A 26725-nucleotide genomic window follows, 5' to 3' on the forward strand; every position below is an offset into this window, starting at 1 on the left:
CTATAGCCCGAAACATGTGTTGGATGCACATTTGGCAATAAAATATTACTGCAAATATAACAGTCTCCTGAGTGCCGCCGTGATTCCTGACTATATATATATATATATATATATATATATATATATATTTATTGTATGTAGGTCGAAGTAGCGGCACTTCTCCACAGACCCGGAAGTATATATATCTTTTAACTAGCAGACAGCAGCAGCATGTAGGAAGGAGCCCTGGAGGACTCACGAAGACCAGAGGAGGAGGAGCTGAGACATGCGCACCAGCTGAAGAGACGCGAGGGAGCAAGCCGCAGGACCAGGAGAGGACCAACGCCAGGGAGGAGCTGCCTGTGCCTGTCACCAGAGCAACCAGAGCCGTCCGCGCTGAGTGGAGAAGACGCCGCAGAAGAGGAGGAGTCCAGCCAGCCGCAGGACCGGGGAAGGACATCCAACCTTCAGTGGAGCGGGACCCTGCAGCAACGGAGGAGACTGACCAGCAACGGGAGCACCGGCATCGCGGAGGACACCCGCTTACCGGAGCAAGGACCCGCAGAAGACCCTGGCTGGCTTAAAGAAGATGGTGCAGAACAGCGGGGAGGACGGCGCACTTCAGGATCCTGCAGCAGGAGAGAAGATCCCCCTACAGAGCGCAGCAGACCACACTGAAAAGGGTGCATCCCCGGTGCGGTGCTCTGCATCCCGGGTGGCGCCGAAGACGTGGAGTGACGGAGGTGGCAGAAGCGCCGCAGCTTGGGGTGAGAAACTGCTGCAACCCTTCCGCTGCTAAACTCTGCAAATAGTCAATTAAGGGGGTAGGCTCCCCTCACCACAGTACCCCACAGGATTAGTTAATTAAGGGCCCCACAGGATTAGTTAATTGAGGGGGTAGGATCCCCTCACTCTATAATGTGAATTTTGGCTCATACCGTGTGCTATAATGTGAATTTCGGCTCATACCGTGTGCTTTAGGGGTATATTCAATTGAAGTCGAAAACTGCCGTCTGTCGAAAAGACGGCAGTTTTTGACTTTTTAAGGTCGAATCGTGATTCGACTTATTCAATATTTTCGACAATTCGGTGAATTTGACTTGTCAAAAAGCACGTGGATCGGCAGAATAGCTGCCGATCCACGTGCTTACGGCCCCCTTTTCGACCATCTCAGTCCGACATCAAAAGATGTTGGACTGAGATGCGGACCCAGAGGAGGAGAGGGGGGAGAGCCGCAGGGAGACGGGGGACTGCCGCGGGCAGCCAGAGGAGGTCAGCGCTACAGCACAGCGCTGCAGCAGGATGTCACACAGCCGTGCCGCTCAAGCTTGCTGGAGCCGGGTGGACACTGCTGTGAGGTCGGGCGGCTGTGTGACATCCTTCTGCAGCTCTACTGGCTGCCGGCGGCTGTCCCCCGTGGCTCCCCCCGCCCCCTCCTCTCCTCCTCCTGGGTCACTCATCTCAATTCGACTTGAAAAAGTCGAATTGAGATGAGATTTGAATCGGGGTTGTCAGATCCATTCCGACAAATGCATGTCTACCTGTCATTCCTGCCTTACTCGCCCACTATTTCCCTGTCACCCCTACTTCAGTCACCCACTATCTCCCTGTCACCCCTGCCTCATTCACCCACTCTCTGTCACCCTGCCTCAGTCACCAACTCTACCTGTCACCCTGCCTCAGTCATCTACTCTCTACTTGTCACCCATGCCTCAGTCACCCACTATCTCCCTGTTACCCCTGCCTCAGTCACCCACTATCTCCCTGTCACTCCTGCCTCACCAGTCACCCACTATCTCCCTGTCACCCCTACTTCGGTCGCCCACTATCTACCTGTCACCCCTGCCTCAGTCACACACTTACAGTTTTTTTTGTGGCGCGTGCTATCCTTATTTTTAATAAGGGAGAGGGGCCCAATGCATATTGTTGCACCTGGGCCCACCATTCTCTAGTTCCGCCACTGCCCTTGTCTGTCTCTGTCTCTCTCGCTGCCCCTGGTACCTCTGTCTCTCTCGCTGCCCCTGGTATATCTGTCTCTCTCACTGCCCCTGGTATCTCTGTCTCTCTCGCTGCCCCTGGTATCTCTGTCTCTCTCGCTGCCCCTGGTATCTCTGTCTGTCTCTCTCTTGCTGCCCATGGTCTGTCTGTCTCTCTCTCTCTCTCTCGCTGCCCCTGATCTCTCTCTCTCTCTCACACACTGCCCCTGGCCTGTCTCTCTTACTGCACCTGGTCTCTCTGTGTCTCTCTCTCTCTCTCTCTCTCTCTCTGTCCCTGGTCTTTCTGTCTCCTCTCTCTCTCTTACCCCATGTCTCCCAGTATCTCTCTGGCCCTGGTCTCTCTCTGTCTCCCCATCTCTCTGTCTCCTATGTCTCCCAGTCTCTGTCTGGCCCTATTCTGTCTCCCTCTCTCTCTCTACCTCTAGTCTGTCTCTGTCTCCTCCACCTCTCTCTCTCCCATGTCTTCCAGTGGCCTTCTCTCTGGCCCTCTTTCTGTCCATCATCTCTCACTGTCCCTGCTCCTGGTCTCTCCCCCATGTCTCCCTCTCACTGTCTGGCCCAGGGCTCTGTCTCTCATGTCTCCTCTCACTGCCCCTGGTCTCTCTCTCTCTCTGCTCCTGATCTCTCTCTCATGTCTCCATCTCTCTCTGCCCCTGGTCTGTCTCTTGCTGCCCCTGGTGTCTCTCTCTGTCTCTCTCTCTGTAACGGCCCCTGGTCTCTCTCTGTTTCCCCATCTCTCTCCCCATCTATCTGTGGCTCTAGTCTCACTCTGCCCCTGGCCTCCGTCTGTCTGTCTCTCTATCTGTCTCCCCCCATGTCTCCCGGTCTCTGCCCCTGGTCTCTCTCTGTCTCCTCGTCTCTCTCTTCCCCCATGTCTCCCAGTGTCTCTCTGGCCCTGGTCTCTCTCTCTCTCTCTCTCTTCCATGACTTCCAGTCTGTCTCTGCCCCTGGTCTCTCTCTCTGTCTCTGCCCCTGGTCTCTCTCTGTCTCTCTCTTCCCCATATGTCCCTCTCTCTGTCTGGCCCTGGTCTCTGTTTCCCTCTCTCCCATGTGCCCCTCTCACTGCCCCTGGTCTCTCTCTCTGCTCCTGATCCCTCCCTCTCTCTCTGTCTCCATCTCTCTGTCTCTCTCTCTCTGCCCCTGGTTTCTCATTCTCTTTCCAGTGACTCCCTCTATCTCTCTGCCCCATGTGTCTCCCTCTCTCTCTCTCTCTCTCTCTGCCCCATGTGTCTCTTTCAGTTACTCACCAAAACAGTGATAATGCCCATCCCCAGCTGACCATGTCCGTTTTTCGGAAGTGCGCAATTTTTTTTGGGGGGGTGGGGGGGGGGGGGGGAGGGGGGCATTCTTCAACTTGCCCTGGGCACCAAAGACCCTAGTTACGCCCTTGTCTTGGCGCATATATATGATGGATGCACATGTCCGATTTCAGAAAACCACCAAATATCAATTAAACCAGTACACTGTACTGCTGCTGGAAGTCAATCTTCCAGCATCCGCCCACCTTAGAGGAACCTCCTGGTCCCTCTGCACCCATGGCTTCTCTCCCAGTGTGTCCCTGATCTCAGTAATCGGGTAGCCCAGTGGAGCTGGAGACACCCCCCCCCCTTCCACCCTCCACCCAGTACTCTGCTGCTGTTGAAAAGAGAAGCAGCCACCTGGGAAATGGAAATACACAATGAGCTGCCCGCAGTGTATTCCCATCGGCTGGTCCTCTCAGCAGCCATTGGGGAAATGTAAAAGCTGCAGAATGCTCTGCCCCAGGCAATGGGTGTGGTCTTGTTAAAATGAGCGTGGCCTCGCCGAAAAAGACTACCTTACACCCCAGTTTTTGGCCCTGCATCAACAGACCTTACCCACCACAGGAAAAAAAAAATGTCACCATATTAAGCCCCATACAGTAATGTCCCCTGCACAATATGCCCCACACTGCAATGCCCGTGATACATTATGTCCTACAGTAAAGCTTCTACACGCTGGGTGTCATTCTCGTTACCAGGGGTTTCATGGGCTGGGTGTCTTGCTCGTTGCCAGCAGTTTAATGCTCTGGGACAGGTGTCATACTCGTTGCCAGGGGTTTGTAATGCTTGTGGCCAGGGGTAATGCTCGTTGCCAGGGGTGTGTAATCGTTAAACATTTAAAAAAATCAAATGTTTTCTTACAGTGAAATTTTACATTTCTGAATTAAAATTTTTTTTTTTAAAAAAGCTATGAAATTCCATAGACAAAAAACCTTACGGTTTCACATGTCCCATTAAGGCTTCTTACACATGATCTGGCATTTCAGAAACCTGTTGTAACTCTTCCACTCAAACTACAAAATGCAATGAAATTACGATCATTAAGGCTGACGCCTTAATGGACGTGTTCCTTGCACAATACAGATATGGTATGCCATCACAGCCTGTGGGTAAGTGCAGATTCAGCACTCTCACAGAGTGAGATTGCTGTCACTCACACAATGGTGGAGCTGCTAATTCACAGATTTGTGTGCTCATTGGAATACACACATGCAGTCTATGCAACTGAAGGTCTGAGCGGAAGACAAAGCTGCTCGGATGAGGTAAGAGAGTTGTTGATTGGAGGGAGGAGGCAGAGCAGTGTGGATGGGGGAACAGAAGGGTGTGGATAGAGGGAACACTAAGCAGCACTGATGGGGGGGACAAAGAAACATAGGGGATAATGCAGACCGCAGCAGCGTTCGTAGTCTGAATTAGTTTATGGGGTGCGCACGCGCAATGGCCGCACTGCGCATGCGTACCCCGGGAGACCAGAGAGATGCTATCAGCATCTCACTGGCTGCGATCGCCCTGCCTGATTGACAGGCAGAGGCGGTAGCGGGGAAGGAGGGGTGCATGCCAACGGCATTAGAACGTCATTGGCGGGGCATGGTCAGCACAACGGAGGCGTTTCCGGACCATTGGAGGGGCAGGCTGCGGCGGTTATCCCCCTGCTAAGAGAGCAGGAGCTGCGCTGCCAGGGAGCTACTTTTCAGGTACAAAAGCATTGCCGCCGTGCAATGCTTTTATACCTGTGGATGGGGGGTAGGGCCTGACATGCAGAGTGGACTATCCCTGTGCGTCCCCACCCCCCACATGTCAGAGTAAATGATCGTAGATGTGCTAAATTTACCACATCTACGAACAACTCTGAATTACCCCCACAGATGGGGGGAGGTAAGACAAAGTGCAACAGATGGGGAAAGACAGTGACACAGATGGTGGGGAGACAGAGCTGTGTGGATGGGTGGGCAGTGCCATTGGATGAGGGGGAAAGAGCAGCACAGATGTGGGAGGGGTAAGAGCAGTACAGATGGAAAGAAACGGCACGGATGAGGAAGGCAGAGCAGCATGGATGAAGGGAATACAGTCCCAAAATCGGAGGGGATAAGTATTTTTACCTTCCCTTGGGGGGGTGGCAGCTAGGCCTAATCCTTGGGTGGGTTGGATAGGGCAAACCCTCCCCCCCCCCCTTCACCAATAGTGACCCACGAAACTTACCTTCAGGATGACAGCTACATGAATAGGGTAAGAGTGGTGTGGATAGGGGGTAGATTAAGCAGCAAGTATGGCAAGGGAGACAGAGTGGTGCGGATGGGGGAAAAGATGCAGATGGGTTGAAAACACTGGCATGGATGGGTAGAAAACTGGTGCAGATGGGAGAGAAGACAGTGTGCCATGTATTGGAGGAGGCAGAGTGACGTTGAAGAGGGAAACACTGAGCAGCATAGAGAGAAGGAAACGGTGGTACAGACAAGGCACAGGTGCGGAAAGACAGATGGTGCAGATAAGTTAGTACAGACTAGCACAGATGGGAGAACACAGCAGTAGGGATTGGGGAAGACAGAGCAGCATGGGGGTGTATAGGGGAAGTAAGTGTAGATGCATAGACCGTAGATGGGGTATTATAGTTTTAGCAATTAACCAAGATGTTTGAGGGAGCGAAATGTGTATACTAAATGAGATGGATGTATGGAGTGAGAAGGCTGTTGTAACAAGGTGGGATTGTTGTGGTGACCGAATGGGATGGTTGTGCGCACTGTGTGGGATGGGAGCACCACAAAACTGCTCAGACCTATGTATAGACCGCCAGATGTGTATACCAATTAGCACACAAATCTGTGAATTAGCAGCTCCACCATTGTGTGAGTGACAGCAATCTCACTCTGTGAGAGTGCTGAATCTGCACTTGCCCACAGGCTGTGATGGCATACCATATCTGTATTGCGCAAGGAACACGTCCATTAAGGCGTCAGCCTTAATGATCGTAATTTCATTGCTTTTTGTAGTTTGAGTGGAAGAGTTACAACAGGTTTCTGAAATGCCAGATCATGTGTATGAAGCCTTAATGGGACATGTGAAACCGTAAGGTTTTTTGTCTATGGAATATATATATATATATATATATATATATATATATATATATATATATATATATATATATATATATATACACACACACAATTCAGATAGGCGGGTGGCACTCTAGCCTATTTGAAATGTCATATATATATAGGTGTAGTATGGCATGCCGGTGGCCGGTATGCTGGTCGCCGGGAGCTCGACCGCTGGCATACCAACAACGTGGCGAGCGCAAATGAGCCCCTTGCGGGCTCGCTACGCGAGCCGCGCTATTTATTCTCCCTCCAGGGGGGTCGTAGACCTCCACGTGAGAGAATATCTGTCGGTATGCTGGGTGTCAGGATTCCGGCGCCGGTATACTGTGCGCCGGGATCCTGACATTCGGCAACCTGAGGACCACCCATATATATATAATGTATCCAGATGGCGGCACTCAGAGACTTTGTAGATGATTAGTAAGTGTGCTTTATTTTATGAAATAAAGCACAGTTACTGATCATCTACAAAGTCTCTGAGTGCCACCATCTGGATACATATTTTGAAGGTCATTAGGTCGACCACACTTAGATCAACAGTCATTAGGTCGACCACTATTGGTCTACATGCAGTAGGTCAATAGGGTTTCTAGGTCGACATGGTACCTATGTCGACATGTGGTCGACCTAATCACTGTCGACCTAAGTGTGGTCGACCCAATGACCCATACCCTTTTGAAGCATGCAAACTCCCTTGAGGGAACTGATGCATATAATAGGATTTTAGTACCTACCGGTAAATCCTTTTCTCTTAGTCCGTAGAGGATGCTGGGGACTCCAAAAGGACCATGGGGTATAGACGGATCCGCAGGAGCTTGGGCACACTATAAAGACTTAAACTGGGTGTGAACTGGCTCCTCCCTCTATGCCCCTCCTCCAGACCTCAGTTTGAAAACTGTGCCCAGGAGAGATGGACATTTCGAGGAAAGAATTTATTGTTATAAACACGGTGAATGTCATACCAGCTCACACCTCAAACACACCGTAGAGCGTGGCATTCAGTAGAATACCAGCCAACGGCATGAACAAAACACAGCCACATGCTGAGAGAATATGTAACACAAACCGTGTCTCCACATAAGCAAAAATAAGACCCCGCATGCCATGGCATGAACAACGGTAGCAACCGCCTGACAGAGAAAACACACCACCAGGGTGTAACCAAAAGCAATAACTGCAGACACAGTACGCACTGGGACGGGCGCCCAGCATACTCTACGGACTAAGAGAAAAGGATTTACCGATAGGTACTAAAATCCTATTTTCTCATACGTCCTAGAGGATGCTGGTGACTCCAAAAGGACCATGGGGTTTATACCAAAGCTCCAAAACGGGCGGGAGAGTGCGGACGACTCTGCAGCACCGAACGAGCAAACAAAAGGTCCCCAAAAAAACAGGGCATCAAACTTGTAGAGCATAGCAAAAGCGTTTGATCCCGACCAAGAATCCGCTCGGCAAAGATGAACCGCTGAGACTCCTCAGGCATCCGCCCAAGAAGAGCCCATCTTTCCATTAGAATGGGCTTCCACCGACTTCGGCAACGGCAATCCAGCCGTAGAACGAACATGCCAAACCGCATCACAGATTCAGCGTGTAACAGACTGCATAACGCAGTCTCCCAAACCATGTTGGGAACATACCAGACAACAGTTGGGAAGGAGAGACAAGACAAAAAACCCTTGTTTGGGAGCACTCATTTGAATAAATTAAATTAGATTAGATGAGGTAAGTATGGAAAAAAATATAAATACGATAAAACTTAACCTTTAATTGTTTCTCAAATAAAAGGAAAAAAAAGGAAAAAAAAGGGGAGGAGGAATAGTATGAAGAATATAGGACTCGTGTCTGGTAATTTAGCGAAAAAAACTTGTTTAACCCTTTTAGCAAATGAGGTACAAGTGGCTAGGAGAAGGTGAAAATATTGGAAGTGATAAATTGGAAGGATATAGGTATATTCAAGTGAAATGAGTATATCCAGGACCGTCACTATATATGCCTCAATACAAAGGTATCCAAATGGAGAGTGATATGGTAGCAAGTTTGAATGAGCAATGTTGAATGTTGTATTAGAGATAGAGGAAAAAGGGGGCCCACTGCACCTGGTATTCTCAGGGGGTTTCCCATCCTGATACTGACCAGGCCATACCTGCTTAGCTTCCGAGATCGGACAGGATCGGGCGCATTCAGGGTAGTATGGCCGTGGGCCTGGGGTGAGAAAGAAGTGAAAGAAAATAAGAGCAAGATTTCAATGTCCGTGCTGAATACAAATCCACCATGGGTGGTCCGGGAGTGTTTTTCCAGAAACAGACATAGGGGTATAGTCAGTTTTGGAGAATTAAAATGGGGCCCACTGCACCTGGTATTCTCAGGGGGTTTCCCTTCCTAATACTAGCCAGGCCACACCTGCTTAGCTTCCGAGATTGGACAGGATCGGGCGTATTCAGGGTAGTATGGCCGTGGGCCAGTGTGAGGAAAAAATTGAGTGGAAAGGGAGAATGCACTGTTTTAGTGTACTTCACACTCAACCACAACCACTGATGGTTTCGGGATAGTATTTCCAGACAATGTAAAAATAATTGGTGTCTGGGTTTAGGGAGGATGTGTATAGTTGGAGAAATTTAGGAAAGTGATATATGATGTGAGTGTGTGTGAATCATGTCACTAAATGAAAAAAAAAAATTTTTTGGGGGGATGTATGAAAAGGTAGAGTGAGGCTTGAAAAAAATTATATATACTCTAATTAACTGATGTAAAGGACAAAACACACAGAGTAGGTTAGTCCCTATGCGGAAGAAAATAAATGGTCATATATTATGACGGAGCTCAGGGCTGGCTCCTAAGTGACAATACTTACCTTTAATTCCTAAGTAGGAAGAAATGAGTACCTCTATCTCATATCAAATATCAAATAGTCAGAGATGAAGTATGAAAAATGCTACCATAAAACATATGCATATTGAAAAAACAAATTGTATCTTTAGATCACATTTTGGTATCTGTATATAGTAATAGTAGAACCTTGGAGGCAAGGGCGGGTATGAGGACTAAGTGCCACAGATTATTACTGTAATTCAGCAGGCTGTTGTGAAACAGAAAATATAGTATTTAGATTGCTATTGCGATATCTGTGACAAGGGTAAATAAAGTGGTGTATAATGGTCTGATGACCGTTACCACTGTCATGGGGTAAATTGACACCTCTTTACAAATTGATGATAAGTATAGGCATAATTGATGACCCTAATGGTCTGATGAAATCACCCAGTATAGGTCGTTTGTAAGGAGGAAGCACACTATTGAGCGCAAGGAACAGTGCTAAGCACTGTATAATCAGTTTAGAGCAGGGAAAAAGTTTCCGTGCTGCACTGATTTGGAGTGATGCGCCTAAGACCCTGGTGGTCTAGTGTTATGTACCCTGGCCGCACGATCTGCGGCGGATTTTATATGTTTTACTTACCTTTTCAAAGTCCTGCTGGTCCCGCTGTTAGTGACGAGCGCGGCCGCCCGCTTCCGGGTTGGGCGTCGCCGCGATGACGTCACTGTTGACGCTTCTCTCAACGTACGTTTCACCTTTTGGCTTGGTCACGAGAGCCCCTCTCTGCTGCTCTCATGTGGCCAGCTCTTAAAGGTTAGAGTAACCAATGGAATGAGTTAGTTGTGACTGATTGTAAGTCAGACCAATCTGAACGCTGGTTGGATGTCCCATAGAATCCATTTTGGAAAAGGGAAAGGAGGGAAGGAAAAGAATGAAAATGATGGGGAATGTGGCAAAGAGCGTGAAGTTAGCTAAGACCAGGTGTGTGAAGGATTGTGAATGGGACAAATGGGAAAAGAAATGGTAATGAAATGGTGATGGAAGATGAAAAAATATAATAATAAAATAAAATAAAAGTGAATGATGATAAAGGTAAATATGAATGTATGTGAATAGTATTGAAATAAAATAAAAATAAAAATAAAAATAAATATAAATATAAATATAAAAAAATAAAAATAAAAATAAAAATATAAAAATAAAGTAAATATTAATAATAATCATAATAATAAAAATAATAATAAAAATAATAATAATAAAAATATAAAAATGAATAAGTATAAAAATGATGAAAATAAAATAAAAACAAAAACAAAAACAAAAATGAATATAAAAATAAATACGAATATGAAATAAAATAAATATAAAAATGGTAAAAAATATATGTAAGAAATAATATAGTGATCCATGGTGATATAAAGTGAGAAAAATGTTGTTGGTGTGAAAAATTGTGAGGATTAAATGAATTTGAATGTGAGAAGAAAAAGAATGAATTTAAGAGAATAGATAAAAAAGAAATGATGATAGAAGTGAAATAAAGGAGAGATGGTGTATAGGGAAAAGCAGAAGTGATGATGGAAGTGTGGATAAAGGGGTGAGAATGCTACGGGGTGGTGTAACTGATGGATGGAGTGAAAAAGGATATTGGGGTGTGAGTGTGTGGATGAGAGGATCTGTGGGTTGTGTGTAGTGTAATCTGTAGATGTGTTGAGTTAGGTGAAGGTGATAGGTCGCTGAAGCAAAGTGATCATGGAGGGTAAAGGGTGAGTGAAAGAGGAGTGCTTGGAGTTGAGAGAAGAAAAAGGAAAGGATGAAGGGGAGGAAAAAAAGAAGGGGGGATAGAAGGAGAAAGTGGGAAAAATAGGGGGAAGGGGGAGAGAGAAAGAGAAAGGAAAAAGAAAAAGAAAATGAAAAGGTCTGAGGTGATGTGGAAGGGGATTCAGGAGGGGGAGAATAGGAGGGAGGGGAAGGAGACAAAAGGGGGGGGTGAGTGTGAATGTTGGATGGGCTAAGAAGGAAGGGGGAGGGAGGAGAGAAGGGGAAGGAAGAGGGAGGGGAGGGGTGAAAAGAAAGTGGAGAGATGGGAAATGTGATGGAGTGAAAGTGTCATGGCGGGGCAATGGGGGAACAAAAGAAAAAGAATGGACTTTGGGAATTATGTGGGCAGAAAGATGCTATAATTGATGTATTCATTTAGACCTTTGGGCATTAATGTGTCCAGCTTGAAAATCCATTCGGATTCCTTCTTCTGGAGTGCCGTGTGGTAATCACCACCTCTTAAGCCCATTCTGACATGTTCCAGACCTGAAAAATGAAGATCCTCCGTTCGACTGTCATGAAAACGTAGGAAGTGTCTGGCAACTGTGGTGAGCTTCTTGAACTGGGCCAAATCAGATTTGGCATTTCTCACCGTGCCAATATGTTCAAGTGCCCTGACTTTGAACATACGAGAGGTCATACCTACATATCTCAGGTTGCAGGTACAAGAAATGCAGTAAATCACATTTTCTGTCCTGCAGTTGAAGAAATCATGTATTGTGACCTGTTGGTTGAATCTGTCAGAGGTAGTCGTAAGGTTGAAGATTTGTGGGCACAATTTGCATTTACCACATGGGTAACTGCCTTTAAGTGATCTTGGCTTTGAGGGCTGTGTAAAGTGGCTTCTTACCAATTTGTCTTTTAAGTTTGGTGCCCTTTTCCAGCTCATGTTGATATTCTGACCTATAAGGTCCGATATGTCCTCATCCATTTTCAGAATGTGCCAATGTGTTTGTAAGATGTTTCTAGCATCTTTCCAGTTTTTGCAAAAGTCACCAATGAAGCGTAAGGTGTTTTTATCTTCCTTGATCTTTGTGGTTGGAAAGACCAATGAATCCCGTTCTACCTTCTGTACTTCCGATTTGGCCCTTTTTATCAGTCTATTACTGTAACCACGTTCTTTTAATCTTGCAGCCAGATCGATACTTTTGGTTTGAAAGGTGGAATCTTCGGTACAATTCCTTTTTAAACGGAGGAATTCTCCTTTGGGAATATTTTTGATGGTTGATGGGAAGTGACTACTGGTTGAATGGAGCAAGCTGTTGGTTGAAGTCTCTTTCCTGAAAATTTCAGTAGCAACTGTGTTGGTATCATCTCGATATATCCTGAGATCAAGGAATGGAATAGAGAGTTGACTACTGTTGTATGTGAATTTCATGTTGATCTGGTTAGTATTTAGAGACAGAATGTATTGGTCCAGTTCATCTTGGGTACCGTCCCAGATCATAAAAATATCATCGATGTAGCGTATCCAGATCAGAATATGATTAGTGTATTTCTCTTGATCATCACTGAACACCATTTCCCGTTCCCACCAGCCCAAAAAGAGGTTCGCATATGTGGGGGCACATGCCGCCCCCATAGCGGTGCCCCTGGTCTGTATGTAGAAATGATTATTGAAAAGGAAATAGTTGTGGTTGAGCACAAAATGGAGTAGTTCCAGAAGGAAGACCTGAAAGTCACCAGTGTCACCCATGGACAAAAAATATTTGACTGCATTGATACCAAGATCGTGTTCAATAGATGTATATAGGGACTCAACATCTAGTCCAACCATTATGTGGGAGTCTTCCAAATGTATGCCCTGAATTTTTTTCAGGACATCAGTTGTATCCTTGACATATGAAGGTAGAGTAAGGACATGCTGTCGCAGGTGAACATCAAGGAAACAGCTGGCTTTTTCAAGGAGGCCCCCATTACCTGATATAATAGGTCGTCCTGGTGGATTGTCCACATTTTTGTGGACTTTTGGTAGCAGGTATAATGTCGGTGTTCTTGGGTGTGGGGTGTTCAGATAATCCCATTCTGTTTTGGTGATAGTACCTTGTTGAAGATGTTTGTTGATAATCCGAGAATAGAGGTTTAGAAAATTCTGTGTGGGATCAAATAAAGTTGTTTTGTAGCAGGAGGTATCCTTTAGTTGTCTGTTGGCCTCTTTAAGGTATAATATAGTCGGCCAAATGACAATATTTCCTCCTTTGTCAGACATTTTAATTTGGACGTCGTCCCATTTTTGCATCTCTTTGATGGCTGTTTTTTGTTGTCTGGATAGATTGTCGATTGATCTGAAGGATTTCTGGCGCCGATACAAGTTGTCAAAATCACGTGATACTAAATCCAAAAACACCTTTATCTCAGGGCTTTGATTATCCTGAGGATAAAAAGTTGACTTATTTTTACAGATTGGGCGGCTGGAAGTGGAGGGTTGTTCGTCCGATAATTCCTCTAGGATAGCTAATGCATCTTGTTCTTGCTGTGACCAATTGGCTGGGTCAGTATCTGAGAGGGAAGGAGACTTTTCTTTTTTGGAAAAGTGTTTTTTAAGAAGAAGTTTGCGACCAAAATGTCGAAGGCTTACTTCCCATTTGAAGCGGTCAAAGTGATTGGTCGGTGAGAAGGAGAGACCTTTTTCAAGGACATTGGTTTGGTCCTGAGTAAGGACATGTGTGGACAGGTTGATTATCCTTAGTTTGGTGAGACCCTCTTTGGTTATTTCTGTTTCCTGGAGGGGTATCGTCTTTGCTGTGGGGACCGCCATCTTGGTCTTGATGTTCTTCCTTCCCCCCCGCCTGATTTTTGTTTTGCAGGGTATCCACGGGTCTTGCCCCTGCTTACCTCTAAAAAAGATGTGGATGTGGAAGCGGAGTGATGACTGGGATCCCTCCTATGATTGAAGGGATCTCTTAAGTCAAAATTAGAATCAGGATGGTCTTCTGTATCTGTTGATTCGACTTCCGAAGATGATGGTGTATACTCCCGCCTGGTCGTATCTCTTCTATTGGTTTGTTGGGTCCATTTAAAAATGTGTCCCGAAGTGAAGTCGCGTTTGTCCCTTGCAAACTTGGATTTTTTCCTTTCAATAATAATGTCTTCATATGACTCAAGATCTTTTTTTATTTTGCTAAAGGAATCCTGAAAGGAAGAATTACCTTCCCATTGTTCCAATTTTTGACCCAAGGTGTCAATTTCTTTAGTACATTCTTCCATAATTAGATGGTTGTGTTTTATTAAAATGCCCATTAAGTCCTGAGAGCATTTTAGGAGACATTGTTCCCAATCTAGGCGTAGATTATCCGTGGAAAGTGCGAATGAGGGAAAAAGTTTGGGCCGTAGGCCTCTTGGAGATATTTTTTGTTTACAATAGTGGTCCAAACTAATTAAGTCCCAATCAACTCTGATGCGTCTTTGGAGAGTTCTCTTCAAACGGGATAAGTCTTCTTCCCAATTGGTGTCCGTAATGGGGTCGGGGATTTTGATTGGAAAGATAGTGTCTAAGTCTTCAATGGTTCTTTTGTTTTTCAATTCAGTTTTCAAACTAAAGGTACTCATGTTCGTACTGGTCATAAGAGCTGAGAGAGGGGAGTATCCTTGTTTTATTGAAATAAACGTTTAAAGGAGAAAGAAAAGGAAAAAGTTTATCATAGAAGTTGAATAATAAATCTTGATGGAGGCTTAAAAATCAGCCTTGGTGCTTTACTGTGCTGGATCCGAGAGCTGAGAAAGAAACCTCAGTACCAAACGTTATATATATAAGGTTGAATTTGGAACCGCACTAGTGTTAATAATCTAAGTAAGATATATGAATAGCATAAGAAAACCAATATAAATGCAGTTGAAAAAATGTGATTAGGAACTGCTACTGATTGGCGGTGCTCCCAGGAAAATTGTAGATTGGACTACAGTTGGGAAGGAGAGACAAGACAAAAAACCCTTGTTTGGGAGCACTCATTTGAATAAATTAAATTAGATTAGATGAGGTAAGTATGGAAAAAAATATAAATACGATAAAACTTAACCTTTAATTGTTTCTCAAATAAAAGGAAAAAAAAGGAAAAAAAAGGGGAGGAGGAATAGTATGAAGAATATAGGACTCGTGTCTGGTAATTTAGCGAAAAAAACTTGTTTAACCCTTTTAGCAAATGAGGTACAAGTGGCTAGGAGAAGGTGAAAATATTGGAAGTGATAAATTGGAAGGATATAGGTATATTCAAGTGAAATGAGTATATCCAGGACCGTCACTATATATGCCTCAATACAAAGGTATCCAAATGGAGAGTGATATGGTAGCAAGTTTGAATGAGCAATGTTGAATGTTGTATTAGAGATAGAGGAAAAAGGGGGCCCACTGCACCTGGTATTCTCAGGGGGTTTCCCATCCTGATACTGACCAGGCCATACCTGCTTAGCTTCCGAGATCGGACAGGATCGGGCGCATTCAGGGTAGTATGGCCGTGGGCCTGGGGTGAGAAAGAAGTGAAAGAAAATAAGAGCAAGATTTCAATGTCCGTGCTGAATACAAATCCACCATGGGTGGTCCGGGAGTGTTTTTCCAGAAACAGACATAGGGGTATAGTCAGTTTTGGAGAATTAAAATGGGGCCCACTGCACCTGGTATTCTCAGGGGGTTTCCCTTCCTAATACTAGCCAGGCCACACCTGCTTAGCTTCCGAGATTGGACAGGATCGGGCGTATTCAGGGTAGTATGGCCGTGGGCCAGTGTGAGGAAAAAATTGAGTGGAAAGGGAGAATGCACTGTTTTAGTGTACTTCACACTCAACCACAACCACTGATGGTTTCGGGATAGTATTTCCAGACAATGTAAAAATAATTGGTGTCTGGGTTTAGGGAGGATGTGTATAGTTGGAGAAATTTAGGAAAGTGATATATGATGTGAGTGTGTGTGAATCATGTCACTAAATGAAAAAAAAAAATTTTTTTGGGGGGATGTATGAAAAGGTAGAGTGAGGCTTGAAAAAAAGTATATATACTCTAATTAACTGATGTAAAGGACAAAACACACAGAGTAGGTTAGTCCCTATGCGAAAGAAAATAAATGGTCATATATTATGACGGAGCTCAGGGCTGGCTCCTAAGTGACAATACTTACCTTTAATTCCTAAGTAGGAAGAAATGAGTACCTCTATCTCATATCAAATATCAAATAGTCAGAGATGAAGTATGAAAAATGCTACCATAAAACATATGCATATTGAAAAAACAAATTGTATCTTTAGATCACATTTTGGTATCTGTATATAGTAATAGTAGAACCTTGGAGGCAAGGGCGGGTATGAGGACTAAGTGCCACAGATTATTACTGTAATTCAGCAGGCTGTTGTGAAACAGAAAATATAGTATTTAGATTGCTATTGCGATATCTGTGACAAGGGTAAATAAAGTGGTGTATAATGGTCTGATGACCGTTACCACTGTCATGGGGTAAATTGACACCTCTTTACAAATTGATGATAAGTATAGGCATAATTGATGACCCTAATGGTCTGATGAAATCACCCAGTATAGGTCGTTTGTAAGGAGGAAGCACACTATTGAGCGCAAGGAACAGTGCTAAGCACTGTATAATCAGTTTAGAGCAGGGAAAAAGTTTCCGTGCTGCACTGATTTGGAGTGATGCGCCTAAGACCCTGGTGGTCTAGTGTTATGTACCCTGGCCGCACGATCTGCGGCGGATTTTATATGTTTTACTTACCTTTTCAAAGTCCTGCTGGTCCCGCTGTTAGTGACGAGCGCGGCCGCCCGCTTCCGGGTTGGGCGTCGCCGCGATGACGTCACTGTTGACGCTTCTCTCAACGTACGTTTCACCTTTTGGCTTGGTCACGAGAGCCCCTCTCTGCTGCTCTCATGTGGCCAGCTCTTAAAGGTTAGAGTAACCAATGGAATGAGTTAGTTGTGACTGATTGTAAGTCAGACCAATCTGAACGCTGGTTGGATGTCCCATAGAATCCATTTTGGAAAAGGGAAAGGAGGGAAGGAAAAGAATGAAAATGATGGGGAATGTGGCAAAGAGCGTGAAGTTAGCTAAGACCAGGTGTGTGAAGGATTGTGAATGGGACAAATGGGAAAAGAAATGGTAATGAAATGGTGATGGAAGATGAAAAAATATAATAATAAAATAAAATAAAAGTGAATGATGATAAAGGTAAATATGAATGTATGTGAATAGTATTGAAATAAAATAAAAATAAAAATAAAAATAAATATAAATATAAATATAAAAAAATAAAAATAAAAATAAAAATATAAAAATAAAGTAAATATTAATAATAATCATAATAATAAAAATAATAATAAAAATAATAATAATAAAAATATAAAAATGAATAAGTATAAAAATGATGAAAATAAAATAAAAACAAAAACAAAAATGAATATAAAAATAAATACGAATATGAAATAAAATAAATATAAAAATGGTAAAAAATATATGTAAGAAATAATATAGTGATCCATGGGTCATCAATTATGCCTATACTTATCATCAATTTGTAAAGAGGTGTCAATTTACCCCATGACAGTGGTAACGGTCATCAGACCATTATACACCACTTTATTTACCCTTGTCACAGATATCGCAATAGCAATCTAAATACTATATTTTCTGTTTCACAACAGCCTGCTGAATTACAGTAATAATCTGTGGCACTTAGTCCTCATACCCGCCCTTGCCTCCAAGGTTCTACTATTACTATATACAGATACCAAAATGTGATCTAAAGATACAATTTGTTTTTTCAATATGCATATGTTTTATGGTAGCATTTTTCATACTTCATCTCTGACTATTTGATATTTGATATGAGATAGAGGTACTCATTTCTTCCTACTTAGGAATTAAAGGTAAGTATTGTCACTTAGGAGCCAGCCCTGAGCTCCGTCATAATATATGACCATTTATTTTCTTTCGCATAGGGACTAACCTACTCTGTGTGTTTTGTCCTTTACATCAGTTAATTAGAGTATATATAATTTTTTTCAAGCCTCACTCTACCTTTTCATACATCCCCCCCAAAAAATTTTTTTTTTCATTTAGTGACATGATTCACACACACTCACATCATATATCACTTTCCTAAATTTCTCCAACTATACACATCCTCCCTAAACCCAGACACCAATTATTTTTACATTGTCTGGAAATACTATCCCGAAACCATCAGTGGTTGTGGTTGAGTGTGAAGTACACTAAAACAGTGCATTCTCCCTTTCCACTCAATTTTTTCCTCACACTGGCCCACGGCCATACTACCCTGAATACGCCCGATCCTGTCCAATCTCGGAAGCTAAGCAGGTGTGGCCTGGCTAGTATTAGGAAGGGAAACCCCCTGAGAATACCAGGTGCAGTGGGCCCCATTTTAATTCTCCAAAACTGACTATACCCCTATGTCTGTTTCTGGAAAAACACTCCCGGACCACCCATGGTGGATTTGTATTCAGCACGGACATTGAAATCTTGCTCTTATTTTCTTTCACTTCTTTCTCACCCCAGGCCCACGGCCATACTACCCTGAATGCGCCCGATCCTGTCCGATCTCGGAAGCTAAGCAGGTATGGCCTGGTCAGTATCAGGATGGGAAACCCCCTGAGAATACCAGGTGCAGTGGGCCCCCTTTTTCCTCTATCTCTAATACAACATTCAACATTGCTCATTCAAACTTGCTACCATATCACTCTCCATTTGGATACCTTTGTATTGAGGCATATATAGTGACGGTCCTGGATATACTCATTTCACTTGAATATACCTATATCCTTCCAATTTATCACTTCCAATATTTTCACCTTCTCCTAGCCACTTGTACCTCATTTGCTAAAAGGGTTAAACAAGTTTTTTTCGCTAAATTACCAGACACGAGTCCTATATTCTTCATACTATTCCTCCTCCCCTTTTTTTTCCTTTTTTTTCCTTTTATTTGAGAAACAATTAAAGGTTAAGTTTTATCGTATTTATATTTTTTTCCATACTTACCTCATCTAATCTAATTTAATTTATTCAAATGAGTGCTCCCAAACAAGGGTTTTTTGTCTTGTCTCTCCTTCCCAACTGTAGTCCAATCTACAATTTTCCTGGGAGCACCGCCAATCAGTAGCAGTTCCTAATCACATTTTTTCAACTGCATTTATATTGGTTTTCTTATGCTATTCATATATCTTACTTAGATTATTAACACTAGTGCGGTTCCAAATTCAACCTTATATATATAACGTTTGGTACTGAGGTTTCTTTCTCAGCTCTCGGATCCAGCACAGTAAAGCACCAAGGCTGATTTTTAAGCCTCCATCAAGATTTATTATTCAACTTCTATGATAAACTTTTTCCTTTTCTTTCTCCTTTAAACGTTTATTTCAATAAAACAAGGATACTCCCCTCTCTCAGCTCTTATGACCAGTACGAACATGAGTACCTTTAGTTTGAAAACTGAATTGAAAAACAAAAGAACCATTGAAGACTTAGACACTATCTTTCCAATCAAAATCCCCGACCCCATTACGGACACCAATTGGGAAGAAGACTTATCCCGTTTGAAGAGAACTCTCCAAAGACGCATCAGAGTTGATTGGGACTTAATTAGTTTGGACCACTATTGTAAACAAAAAATATCTCCAAGAGGCCTACGGCCCAAACTTTTTCCCTCATTCGCACTTTCCACGGATAATCTACGCCTAGATTGGGAACAATGTCTCCTAAAATGCTCTCAGGACTTAATGGGCATTTTAATAAAACACAACCATCTAATTATGGAAGAATGTACTAAAGAAATTGACACCTTGGGTCAAAAATTGGAACAATGGGAAGGTAATTCTTCCTTTCAGGATTCCTTTAGCAAAATAAAAAAAGATCTTGAGTCATATGAAGACATTATTATTGAAAGGAAAAAATCCAAGTTTGCAAGGGACAAACGCGACTTCACTTCGGGACACATTTTTAAATGGACCCAACAAACCAATAGAAGAGATACGACCAGGCGGGAGTATACACCATCATCTTCGGAAGTCGAATCAACAGATACAGAAGACCATCCTGATTCTAATTTTGACTTAAGAGATCCCTTCAATCATAGGAGGGATCCCAGTCATCACTCCGCTTCCACATCCACATCTTTTTTAGAGGTAAGCAGGGGCAAGACCCGTGGATACCCTGCAAAACAAAAATCAGGCGGGGGGGAAGGAAGAACATCAAGACCAAGATGGCGGTCCCCACAGCAAAGACGATACCCCTCCAGGAAACAGAAATAACCAAAGAGGGTCTCACCAAACTAAGGATAATCAACCTGTCCACACATGTCCTTACTCAGGACCAAACCAATGTCCTTGAAAAAGGTCTCTCCTTCTCACCGACCAATCACTTTGACCGCTTCAAATGGGAAGTAAGCCTTCGACATTTTGGTCGCAAACTTCTTCTTAAAAAACACTTTTCCAAAAAAGAAAAGTCTCCTTCCCTCTCAGATACTGACCCAGCCAATTGGTCACAGCAAGAACAAGATGCATTAGCTATCCTAGAGGAATTATCGGACGAACAACCCTCCACTTCCAGCCGCCCAATCTGTAAAAATAAGTCAACTTTTTATCCTCAGGATAATCAAAGCCCTGAGATAAAGGTGTTTTTGGATTTAGTATCACGTGATTTTGACAACTTGTATCGGCGCCAGAAATCCTTCAGATCAATCGACAATCTATCCAGACAACAAAAAACAGCCATCAAAGAGATGCAAAAATGGGACGACGTCCAAATTAAAATGTCTGACAAAGGAGGAAATATTGTCATTTGGCCGACTATATTATACCTTAAAGAGGCCAACAGACAACTAAAGGATACCTCCTGCTACAAAACAACTTTATTTGATCCCACACAGAATTTTCTAAACCTCTATTCTCGGATTATCAACAAACATCTTCAACAAGGTACTATCACCAAAACAGAATGGGATTATCTGAACACCCCACACCCAAGAACACCGACATTATACCTGCTACCAAAAGTCCACAAAAATGTGGACAATCCACCAGGACGACCTATTATATCAGGTAATGGGGGCCTCCTTGAAAAAGCCAGCTGTTTCCTTGATGTTCACCTGCGACAGCATGTCCTTACTCTACCTTCATATGTCAAGGATACAACTGATGTCCTGAAAAAAATTCAGGGCATACATTTGGAAGACTCCCACATAATGGTTGGACTAGATGTTGAGTCCCTATATACATCTATTGAACACGATCTTGGTATCAATGCAGTCAAATATTTTTTGTCCATGGGTGACACTGGTGACTTTCAGGTCTTCCTTCTGGAACTACTCCATTTTGTGCTCAACCACAACTATTTCCTTTTCAATAATCATTTCTACATACAGACCAGGGGCACCGCTATGGGGGCGGCATGTGCCCCCACATATGCGAACCTCTTTTTGGGCTGGTGGGAACGGGAAATGGTGTTCAGTGATGATCAAGAGAAATACACTAATCATATTCTGATCTGGATACGCTACATCGATGATATTTTTATGATCTGGGACGGTACCCAAGATGAACTGGACCAATACATTCTGTCTCTAAATACTAACCAGATCAACATGAAATTCACATACAACAGTAGTCAACTCTCTATTCCATTCCTTGATCTCAGGATATATCGAGATGATACCAACACAGTTGCTACTGAAATTTTCAGGAAAGAGACTTCAACCAACAGCTTGCTCCATTCAACCAGTAGTCACTTCCCATCAACCATCAAAAATATTCCCAAAGGAGAATTCCTCCGTTTAAAAAGGAATTGTACCGAAGATTCCACCTTTCAAACCAAAAGTATCGATCTGGCTGCAAGATTAAAAGAACGTGGTTACAGTAATAGACTGATAAAAAGGGCCAAATCGGAAGTACAGAAGGTAGAACGGGATTCATTGGTCTTTCCAACCACAAAGATCAAGGAAGATAAAAACACCTTACGCTTCATTGGTGACTTTTGCAAAAACTGGAAAGATGCTAGAAACATCTTACAAACACATTGGCACATTCTGAAAATGGATGAGGACATATCGGACCTTATAGGTCAGAATATCAACATGAGCTGGAAAAGGGCACCAAACTTAAAAGACAAATTGGTAAGAAGCCACTTTACACAGCCCTCAAAGCCAAGATCACTTAAAGGCAGTTACCCATGTGGTAAATGCAAATTGTGCCCACAAATCTTCAACCTTACGACTACCTCTGACAGATTCAACCAACAGGTCACAATACATGATTTCTTCAACTGCAGGACAGAAAATGTGATTTACTGCATTTCTTGTACCTGCAACCTGAGATATGTAGGTATGACCTCTCGTATGTTCAAAGTCAGGGCACTTGAACATATTGGCACGGTGAGAAATGCCAAATCTGATTTGGCCCAGTTCAAGAAGCTCACCACAGTTGCCAGACACTTCCTACGTTTTCATGACAGTCGAACGGAGGATCTTCATTTTTCAGGTCTGGAACATGTCAGAATGGGCTTAAGAGGTGGTGATTACCACACGGCACTCCAGAAGAAGGAATCCGAATGGATTTTCAAGCTGGACACATTAATGCCCAAAGGTCTAAATGAATACATCAATTATAGCATCTTTCTGCCCACATAATTCCCAAAGTCCATTCTTTTTCTTTTGTTCCCCCATTGCCCCGCCATGACACTTTCACTCCATCACATTTCCCATCTCTCCACTTTCTTTTCACCCCTCCCCTCCCTCTTCCTTCCCCTTCTCTCCTCCCTCCCCCTTCCTTCTTAGCCCATCCAACATTCACACTCACCCCCCCCTTTTGTCTCCTTCCCCTCCCTCCTATTCTCCCCCTCCTGAATCCCCTTCCACATCACCTCAGACCTTTTCATTTTCTTTTTCTTTTTCCTTTCTCTTTCTCTCTCCCCCTTCCCCCTATTTTTCCCACTTTCTCCTTCTATCCCCCCTTCTTTTTTTCCTCCCCTTCATCCTTTCCTTTTTCTTCTCTCAACTCCAAGCACTCCTCTTTCACTCACCCTTTACCCTCCATGATCACTTTGCTTCAGCGACCTATCACCTTCACCTAACTCAACACATCTACAGATTACACTACACACAACCCACAGATCCTCTCATCCACACACTCACACCCCAATATCCTTTTTCACTCCATCCATCAGTTACACCACCCCGTAGCATTCTCACCCCTTTATCCACACTTCCATCATCACTTCTGCTTTTCCCTATACACCATCTCTCCTTTATTTCACTTCTATCATCATTTCTTTTTTATCTATTCTCTTAAATTCATTCTTTTTCTTCTCACATTCAAATTCATTTAATCCTCACAATTTTTCACACCAACAACATTTTTCTCACTTTATATCACCATGGATCACTATATTATTTCTTACATATATTTTTTACCATTTTTATATTTATTTTATTTCATATTCGTATTTATTTTTATATTCATTTTTGTTTTTGTTTTTGTTTTTATTTTATTTTCATCATTTTTATACTTATTCATTTTTATATTTTTATTATTATTATTTTTATTATTATTTTTATTATTATGATTATTATTAATATTTACTTTATTTTTATATTTTTATTTTTATTTTTATTTTTATTTTTTTATATTTATATTTATATTTATTTTTATTTTTATTTTTATTTTATTTCAATACTATTCACATACATTCATATTTACCTTTATCATCATTCACTTTTATTTTATTTTATTATTATATTTTTTCATCTTCCATCACCATTTCATTACCATTTCTTTTCCCATTTGTCCCATTCACAATCCTTCACACACCTGGTCTTAGCTAACTTCACGCTCTTTGCCACATTCCCCATCATTTTCATTCTTTTCCTTCCCTCCTTTCCCTTTTCCAAAATGGATTCTATGGGACATCCAACCAGCGTTCAGATTGGTCTGACTTACAATCAGTCACAACTAACTCATTCCATTGGTTACTCTAACCTTTAAGAGCTGGCCACATGAGAGCAGCAGAGAGGGGCTCTCGTGACCAAGCCAAAAGGTGAAACGTACGTTGAGAGAAGCGTCAACAGTGACGTCATCGCGGCGACGCCCAACCCGGAAGCGGGCGGCCGCGCTCGTCACTAACAGCGGGACCAGCAGGACTTTGAAAAGGTAAGTAAAACATATAAAATCCGCCGCAGATCGTGCGGCCAGGGTACATAACACTAGACCACCAGGGTCTTAGGCGCATCACTCCAAATCAGTGCAGCACGGAAACTTTTTCCCTGCTCTAAACTGATTATACAGTGCTTAGCACTGTTCCTTGCGCTCAATAGTGTGCTTCCTCCTTACAAACGACCTATACTGGGTGATTTCATCAGACCATTAGGGTCATCAATTATGCCTATACTTATCATCAATTTGTAAAGAGGTGTCAATTTACCCCATGACAGTGGTAACGGTCATCAGACCATTATACACCACTTTATTTACCCTTGTCACAGATATCGCAATAGCAATCTAAATACTATATTTTCTGTTTCACAACAGCCTGCTGAATTACAGTAATAATCTGTGGCACTTAGTCCTCATACCCGCCCTTGCCTCCAAGGTTCTACTATTACTATATACAGATACCAAAATGTGATCTAAAGATACAATTTGTTTTTTCAATATGCATATGTTTTATGGTAGCATTTTTCATACTTCATCTCTGACTATTTGATATTTGATATGAGATAGAGGTACTCATTTCTTCCTACTTAGGAATTAAAGGTAAGTATTGTCACTTAGGAGCCAGCCCTGAGCTCCGTCATAATATATGACCATTTATTTTCTTTCGCATAGGGACTAACCTACTCTGTGTGTTTTGTCCTTTACATCAGTTAATTAGAGTATATATAATTTTTTTCAAGCCTCACTCTACCTTTTCATACATCCCCCCCAAAAAATTTTTTTTTTTTTTTTTCATTTAGTGACATGATTCACACACACTCACATCATATATCACTTTCCTAAATTTCTCCAACTATACACATCCTCCCTAAACCCAGACACCAATTATTTTTACATTGTCTGGAAATACTATCCCGAAACCATCAGTGGTTGTGGTTGAGTGTGAAGTACACTAAAACAGTGCATTCTCCCTTTCCACTCAATTTTTTCCTCACACTGGCCCACGGCCATACTACCCTGAATACGCCCGATCCTGTCCAATCTCGGAAGCTAAGCAGGTGTGGCCTGGCTAGTATTAGGAAGGGAAACCCCCTGAGAATACCAGGTGCAGTGGGCCCCATTTTAATTCTCCAAAACTGACTATACCCCTATGTCTGTTTCTGGAAAAACACTCCCGGACCACCCATGGTGGATTTGTATTCAGCACGGACATTGAAATCTTGCTCTTATTTTCTTTCACTTCTTTCTCACCCCAGGCCCACGGCCATACTACCCTGAATGCGCCCGATCCTGTCCGATCTCGGAAGCTAAGCAGGTATGGCCTGGTCAGTATCAGGATGGGAAACCCCCTGAGAATACCAGGTGCAGTGGGCCCCCTTTTTCCTCTATCTCTAATACAACATTCAACATTGCTCATTCAAACTTGCTACCATATCACTCTCCATTTGGATACCTTTGTATTGAGGCATATATAGTGACGGTCCTGGATATACTCATTTCACTTGAATATACCTATATCCTTCCAATTTATCACTTCCAATATTTTCACCTTCTCCTAGCCACTTGTACCTCATTTGCTAAAAGGGTTAAACAAGTTTTTTTCGCTAAATTACCAGACACGAGTCCTATATTCTTCATACTATTCCTCCTCCCCTTTTTTTTCCTTTTTTTCCCTTTTATTTGAGAAACAATTAAAGGTTAAGTTTTATCGTATTTATATTTTTTTCCATACTTACCTCATCTAATCTAATTTAATTTATTCAAATGAGTGCTCCCAAACAAGGGTTTTTTGTCTTGTCTCTCCTTCCCAACTGTAGTCCAATCTACAATTTTCCTGGGAGCACCGCCAATCAGTAGCAGTTCCTAATCACATTTTTTCAACTGCATTTATATTGGTTTTCTTATGCTATTCATATATCTTACTTAGATTATTAACACTAGTGCGGTTCCAAATTCAACCTTATATATATAACATACCAGACAAACAGAGCCTCTGTTTCTCCAAACTGAGCCAAATTGGCGACCTACACTCAAATCCCTGGCTAGATCGAGGGAATTTGAATCAGCTAATGCCTAATTAACCACCGGCATAAAAATATGCCGATTTCTGCGAAACCCAGAAACCACTCATGGTAGAACTACCAACCGAGTACTCAATTCCTCTCTATCCACCTGAAAAATCAAACAAGGCACTTGTGAGACAAAACCACCACTTCCGACACCCGCCTTGCGGACATCAAAGCCAATAGCATGACCACTTTCCAAGAGAGAAATTTTGTAAAGAAACTTATTAGGCTTGCATCCACACCGGCTTGTAAAGTATAGATAAGCACAACCTAGCTGAAAGTCTGCCATAGGAGCCTTCCCGGATACACACCGAGACACATAACTACTCCAACTACGGTAGTAACGCTTTGCCGTTAGTTCTCTCCTAGCCTGAAGAATTGAGGAAACGACTTCACTGGGAACACCCGTTCGGCTTAGGATATGGCATTCAACCGCCCCGCCGTCAGACGCAGCCGCGGTAAGTCATGATACACGCCCTGATCTTGTTGTAACATTACCTCACGT

At 42.9% G+C, this 26725-nt stretch overlaps 8 pseudogenes; 4 read left to right on the forward strand and 4 right to left on the reverse strand.

Annotated features, from left to right (window-relative positions):
* Positions 1-8459: 8459 nt before the first annotated feature.
* On the reverse strand, positions 8460-8577 carry LOC134894495 (5S ribosomal RNA; annotated as a pseudogene).
* Positions 8578-8716: 139 nt separating this feature from the next.
* On the reverse strand, positions 8717-8834 carry LOC134896791 (5S ribosomal RNA; annotated as a pseudogene).
* Positions 8835-15344: 6510 nt separating this feature from the next.
* On the reverse strand, positions 15345-15462 carry LOC134894496 (5S ribosomal RNA; annotated as a pseudogene).
* A 139-nt stretch (positions 15463-15601) lies between these two features.
* Positions 15602-15719, reverse strand: LOC134896792 (5S ribosomal RNA; annotated as a pseudogene).
* A 2536-nt stretch (positions 15720-18255) lies between these two features.
* LOC134896793 (5S ribosomal RNA) lies at positions 18256-18373 on the forward strand (annotated as a pseudogene).
* A 139-nt stretch (positions 18374-18512) lies between these two features.
* Positions 18513-18630, forward strand: LOC134894498 (5S ribosomal RNA; annotated as a pseudogene).
* Positions 18631-25153: 6523 nt separating this feature from the next.
* LOC134896794 (5S ribosomal RNA) lies at positions 25154-25271 on the forward strand (annotated as a pseudogene).
* A 139-nt stretch (positions 25272-25410) lies between these two features.
* LOC134894499 (5S ribosomal RNA) lies at positions 25411-25528 on the forward strand (annotated as a pseudogene).
* Positions 25529-26725: the final 1197 nt, after the last annotated feature.

The sequence above is a fragment of the Pseudophryne corroboree genome, chromosome 3 (genome assembly GCF_028390025.1).
Source record: "Pseudophryne corroboree isolate aPseCor3 chromosome 3, aPseCor3.hap2, whole genome shotgun sequence".
In the NCBI taxonomy this organism is placed as follows: Eukaryota; Metazoa; Chordata; class Amphibia; order Anura; family Myobatrachidae; genus Pseudophryne; species Pseudophryne corroboree.